We start from the raw sequence: 6,000 nt of genomic DNA on the forward strand, positions 1-6,000 counted from the left end.
CAAATGACCTGTATGTCTGTTTAACTGGTACCAGACCGTACACACGGATCTTTGTCTTGCTTTGTATCTCAGAAATGTTTTCATAGTGGCAGATACAGTTCTAGCTTCTTTTTAAGCTGCAGAATACTCCGTAGAATAGGTGGTGTGTATTTTGAGCCATCCTGTCCCTGAGGGCTACTTGGTTCGTTGTGCTTTTTTTCCTGCTACACTCAGTGCAGCAGCAAGGACCTATGCTTTAGCACACGTGTGTGTGTATCTGCAGGGAGCTTTCCAGACACATTCATTGCTGGGTTGTTGGTCCCCAGCCAAGCCACGCCCTTGCCCTAAGCACCAAAAAGATCTTCTGAAATTCAAGGCGGAAAGAAAAAAAAAAAAAAAAGCCGTATTGTAAAATGCAACTTCCGCTTTCGAATGATACAAACTGACACGGACACTGAATTGAAAGCAGCTTCTTTTGAACTTTTCCTGCCTTTCTCCTGTGTGTCCCTGTTGTGCCGGTTTTCTAAGCACTGCTTGGAGCCACCTCCAGCCACAGGTTCTGGCTGCGGGGAAGGCACAGGCGCCCGATTTCTACCTACCTGCAGGGGGCGCCCAAGGAATGCTTGCTGACTTGGTTTAATCCAGGCAGAGATTTTTATCGTTGGTCGGACAGCGCTGCCCGCTGCCCGGGCCATCACCTAAAACAGTCTCCAAGCCTTTCTTCTGCAGACTGACATTAAATTCACAGACTCGGAGTTCCCTGGTGGCTCAGCAGGTTAAGGATCCGGCATTGTCACTGCTGTGGCTCTGGTTACTGCTGTGACGTGGGTTCGATCCCTGGCTCTGGGAACTTCCACATGCCGAGACTGCGGGGGAAAAAAACATCGCAGCGGTGGAGCGGGTTCCTTTGCAGCCTGTGGAAGCTAGCCAGCCATCTCAGCACTGCAGGTGCCAAGCAGAAACATCAAACAGCCAGTGTATGCTGGGCCCAGGGTCTCTAAAGCTTGGGAGGCGGAGCTGGGGTGGAGAATTGGGAGCCCCCGCTCTGGGGGTCAGTCAGGTCTCCCATCCCCCATCTCCCCGGGCCCTCCTCCATCACTTCCCACAGAGATTTCAGAAAGGGAGTGAGTTTTCCACCAGTGGGGTTTGCAAGAGATGGAACAAAAATCTCATTGGGGTGGATGGGGGCTCGCTCAGCAGGGCGGTGCCCTGTGCATGTGACACACAGAGTAGACGATGTTTTTAAACACCCTCCTCCTCTGCACAGCAATAGTCCCCGTAAGAATTATATCCCTCGTGGGTTTAAGCGTTGATACGATTGACAGATAACCAAGATGACCTTTCAGTCTGAAAGAGACAGTTCCGTAAACGGTTTCATGCCAAAAGCCAAAATGTCCGCTTTCCAAACAAAAAACGTTCCACCTCGCAGGTCACAATCTGCTTCACTATTTCACATTCGAGACACAAATTAAACTCCCAGGGGTCACATGCAAAGGCAGAAGGGAAGGAGCCCATGGGCCGTTTCTTCATTTTCTTATCGTGGCTCGCTTTGGGTTGGGTCTAGTGTCTGGAGGCATAGATACAAAGCACCCCAAGGGCTTGGAGACACAAACTGAACCCATAGAGGGCACCCAACAATTGCTAGCTGTTAGGACCTTACTGTCCAAACAAAAACGTGTGGTCCAGCCTGCGAGTGTGTGCGGGCTGCGAAGCTAGGAGTTCCCTGAATTAACTTCTCTAGATAATATATTTATTTTTAAAAAGAATAAGTAATAAAAACGTGATGGTTTGAATTACATTTTGTTAAAACTCAATAGTAACCAAAACCGAATTCCATAGGGCCCAGCAATTTCACTCTTAGGTATCTCGAAAACTGAAAACCTACATCCATGCAAAAACTTGTACAGAAATGTTCACAGCAGGAGCTCTGTTGTGGCTCAGTAGTAACCTGACCAGTATCCATGAGGATGCGGGTTCAATCCTTGGCCCCACTCAGTGGGTTAGAGCATCTGGCATTGCTGTGGCTGTGGTGTAGGCTGGCAGGGGAAGTTTCGATTCAATCCCTAGCCCGGGAACTTCCATATGCAGCAGGTTCAGCCCTAAAAAGCAAAAAAATAAAAAAAAAAAAAGTTCACAACAGCATTGTTCATAGTCGTCAAAAAGGGGAAACAGCCCAATTGTTCATCAATAGATGAATAGATAAATTACGATCTGGCTATATGATGGGGTCATATTCAGCAATAAAAAAAAATACTGACATTTGCTATGGCAGGGATGAACCCTGAAGACCCCACTGCCCCACTCTTTGGGAGGCACTTTTTTGAGGCAGCAAATAAACAAAAAAATCAGAAAAAAAATTTCAGAGACATGATGGTGGAGTAAGACGACTCAAACTCACCTCCTCTCAAGAAAACACCAAAATCACAATGAAAATGAACAGCTGTAGACAAAATAGACTGGAAACTACCAAGAACGATATCCTACTCCCAAAGACGAAGAAGAACCCACAAGGAGCCGGTAGGAGGAGCACTTTTGAAAAATAAGTAAACCCCATACCAGCCCGCTGGGCAACCCACAAACTTAGCAAAATCAAGCCAGATCCCCAGGTGGCTGAGAGGCGGGCACCTTGGGTTCTCTGGGGATGGTTTCACTTTGCAGAGTGTCCTCGGGGCTGGTGCTGGAACACCTCCCCAGATCCCTCCAGCAAAAGCAGCCTGGAGACCAGGTGAGCGGGGCCCCAGGCACTGTCAGCCTGCAGCAAGCTGTCCAGCCTGGAAGTCACCGAGGAAGTTTTGGGCTGCCTCTTGGGGTTTATTGTTAAGGCCCCACCCCTTCCACAGCAGTCCTGTAACCAGTGCCAGGTGGGGGACAGGGCGTGCATGCCAGAGTGACCCCACACCTATAGCAGCAGGCTCTGTGCCAAGGCAGGCGCTGGCCACTCCTGACTAATGTCTGAAGCCACGGCCTCACACCCACGGATGGGGAAACCTCCGGGGCAATATACAGCCATGTGAATAATATAGAATGAAATAATGCCATTTGCAGCAACATAGATGCAACTAGAGGTTCTTATATTAAGTGAAGTAAGTCAGCAAGAAAGACAAATACCATATGGTATCACTTATACGTGGAATCTAAAATATGGCACAGATGAACCAATGTACAGAACAGAAACAGATCCACAGACATGGATATCAGAGGTCGCCAAGGGAGAAGGGGGGAAGGAGTGGGATGGACGGGGAGCTTGGGGTTGATAGATACAAACTATTCCATTTGGAATGGATAAGCAATGAGGTCCTGCTGCACAGCACAGGGACCTCTATCCAGTCTCTTGGGAGAAAACATGATGGGGGAGATGGGAGAAAAAGGAATGTATACGTATGCATGACTGGGTCATTTACCGTATAGCTCAAACTGGCACAACACTGTAAATCAACTATTCTTTAATTAAAAAAATACAAAAAAAGTAAATCATAAGAAAAAAAGCATACATTCAGAGGCCCACAAGAGGCAGAAAGCCTTCAAGACAATACATAGTCACTTAAAAAAATGGATGCTCTGCTATTCTGTAACTTATTCTGGAAGTTACCCTTAGACATGCTCAGAAATGCAGGTGGCAAGATGCTGATTGTGTTTACAGGGACGCTCTGCCAAGGGTCCCGTTTATACGGCGTTCTGTGGGGGAGAGAGCGCCCCCTGGCGGTTTCCGGGTTAGGGGCGGGGGAACGAGCACTAAGGTCTTGCCAGGGTCTTGCCCATCTTGGCGGTGGCGGTGGGCCCGTGGGTCTTGGTCAGCACGCTCGGGACCGCACGGAAGGGGAATCCTACCTTGTGAAAACTGTGCCTCTGAGAACTTGACTTAGAGCAATACCGGTGGTAGGACATTTATTGCAGTGATATTTGTATTCACAAAAGACAGGTAACAACTTAAAGGCCCCAGGCGTAGACAATGATCCAATAAATAATAGACCCTCGGTATAATGGAGCAGCGCTACGGAACGGAAGAGAGAGATGTTTATGGACCCAAACGAGACGATCTCCAAGAATGGGATTCCACAGAATTACGTGGAAAATGCTGTGTATGGTGTTTACCATTGACATAAAAAGATGCAGATGCCTATAAGCTTGTATGTGTACAGAATAGCTCTAGAAAATTCCAAAAATCTGATAATAGCAGTTATATTTGGGAAGACGGGAAGTAGCTAGGAGCGGTGAGAAAGTCTAAATTTTATTTTATACTCTTAGCTATGGCTCACGTTAATACTTTTACCGTGAACATTGAGTGCTTAAAAAAATACCCACTCTGGAGTTCCCACTGTGGCTCAGTAGGTTAAGACCCTGACATAAATAGATGCAAACTATTGCCTTTGGAATGGATAAGCAATGCGATCCTGCTATATAGCACGGAGAACTATATCTAGTCACTTGTGATGGAGCCTGATGGAGGATAATATGAGAAAAAGAATGTATATATGTATGTGTGACTGGGTCACCTTGCTGTACAGTAGAAAATGGACAGAACACTGTAAACCAGCTATAATGGAAAAAATAAAAATCACTATGAAAAAAGAAAAGAACCTGACATAGTGTCTGTGAGGAGGTAGGTTCCATCCCTGGCCAGTCTATGTTGCCATAAACTGCAGCAGAGTTTGCAGAGGCAGCTCCGATCCGGTGTGGCCACGGCTGTGGTGTAGACCTGCATCTGCCGCTCCAATTTGTCCCCTAGCCTTGGAAAGTCCTTATGCCGAAGGTGCAGAGGTTTAAAAAAAAGAAAAAAGGGTTTTTAACATAAATAAATAAATGAACATCAACACCCTTTTTGGCTCATTTTTTGGCTGCCCAGTGTGCAGGCCCTTCACCTGTGGGAGGTTCATCTTCAAGGATCCTGCAAAGTGAGGGTTGTTAGGTGTGGAGGGGCCCAGAGCCTGCCCTCTAAGATGGGGTGTCAAGCTCTCCTCATAGCTTCACTGTGCAAGTTAAACAGATGAGGATATGTACAGCCCTGGGTATACAGAAGGTGCTTAATACATGATATGTCTCTCTGCGTGAGGCCCCTCATACCCATTCCGTTTTGCAGTCCTGGTTTTGGGCAACCGGGGAAAAAATTCACATCAACCATCTCCCTCCACTAACAAGGACCCTTTGAGGGTTAGTTTTGGTTTTGTTTTTCCTTTTTGGCCGCACCCGGCTCTCAGAAGTTCCCAGGGATCGAACTCAAGCCACAGCAGTGACAACGCCAGGTCTTTAACCTGCTGAGCCACCAGGGAACTCCCTGAGAGTTAGTCTTTTCTTTCTCATTTCCAAAGGGGGAAAGACCCCACAAACCAAGCACCCCTCTTGTCCAATTCCTTGAGATTTTCTTGCCATTTCCACCAGTTGGGGAGGCGAGGATGTTTCTTAATGGGATAAAAACACGGTATAGAGAGAAGGTATAGATCTGAGGGTTGAATACCTTTTCCGGAAGAGTGAAACCTCTCTAGACGCCCGTTCATCCGTTCAGTCCTGTGCTGGGTGCTGGACTTAATGGTGAAGCCAAAAAGACTTAGCAGAGCCCCACTGGGAGCTCTCAGTCCCTCCCGCTTCCTTCTGAAGGTCAGGTTCATTCAAGCACAGTTTCCTTTTTGGCCCCGTCCATGGCATGTGGAAGTTCCCGGGCCAGGGATCAAACGGGCGGCGACCACGCCAGATTCTTAACCCGCTGAGCCACCGGTATACTTCCAATTCTATTTGAATAGGGGATCTGCATATTCAAGCATAATTCACATACAGTAAAGTTCACCCTTTTTAGTGAATGGTTCCCTGTGGTTGTTTCTTTTTCTTCGATAAACCAAAGGGCTTTATTGGGAAGGGCCCCCCTCCCCCGCCCCAGGCGGAGCGCTGCAGGATCAGGGAACCCGGGAGAACGGCCCTCAGTTCATTGGGTTTTGACAAATACAGATAGTGTGGACCCCCCCTCCCCATCACATTCCCAAATATTCTCCTGTCCTTTGTGGTCAGTCTCCCCATGCCCACCCCCACCAG

Source organism: Sus scrofa, chromosome 3 (genome assembly GCF_000003025.6).
Source record: "Sus scrofa isolate TJ Tabasco breed Duroc chromosome 3, Sscrofa11.1, whole genome shotgun sequence".
In the NCBI taxonomy this organism is placed as follows: domain Eukaryota; kingdom Metazoa; phylum Chordata; class Mammalia; order Artiodactyla; family Suidae; genus Sus; species Sus scrofa.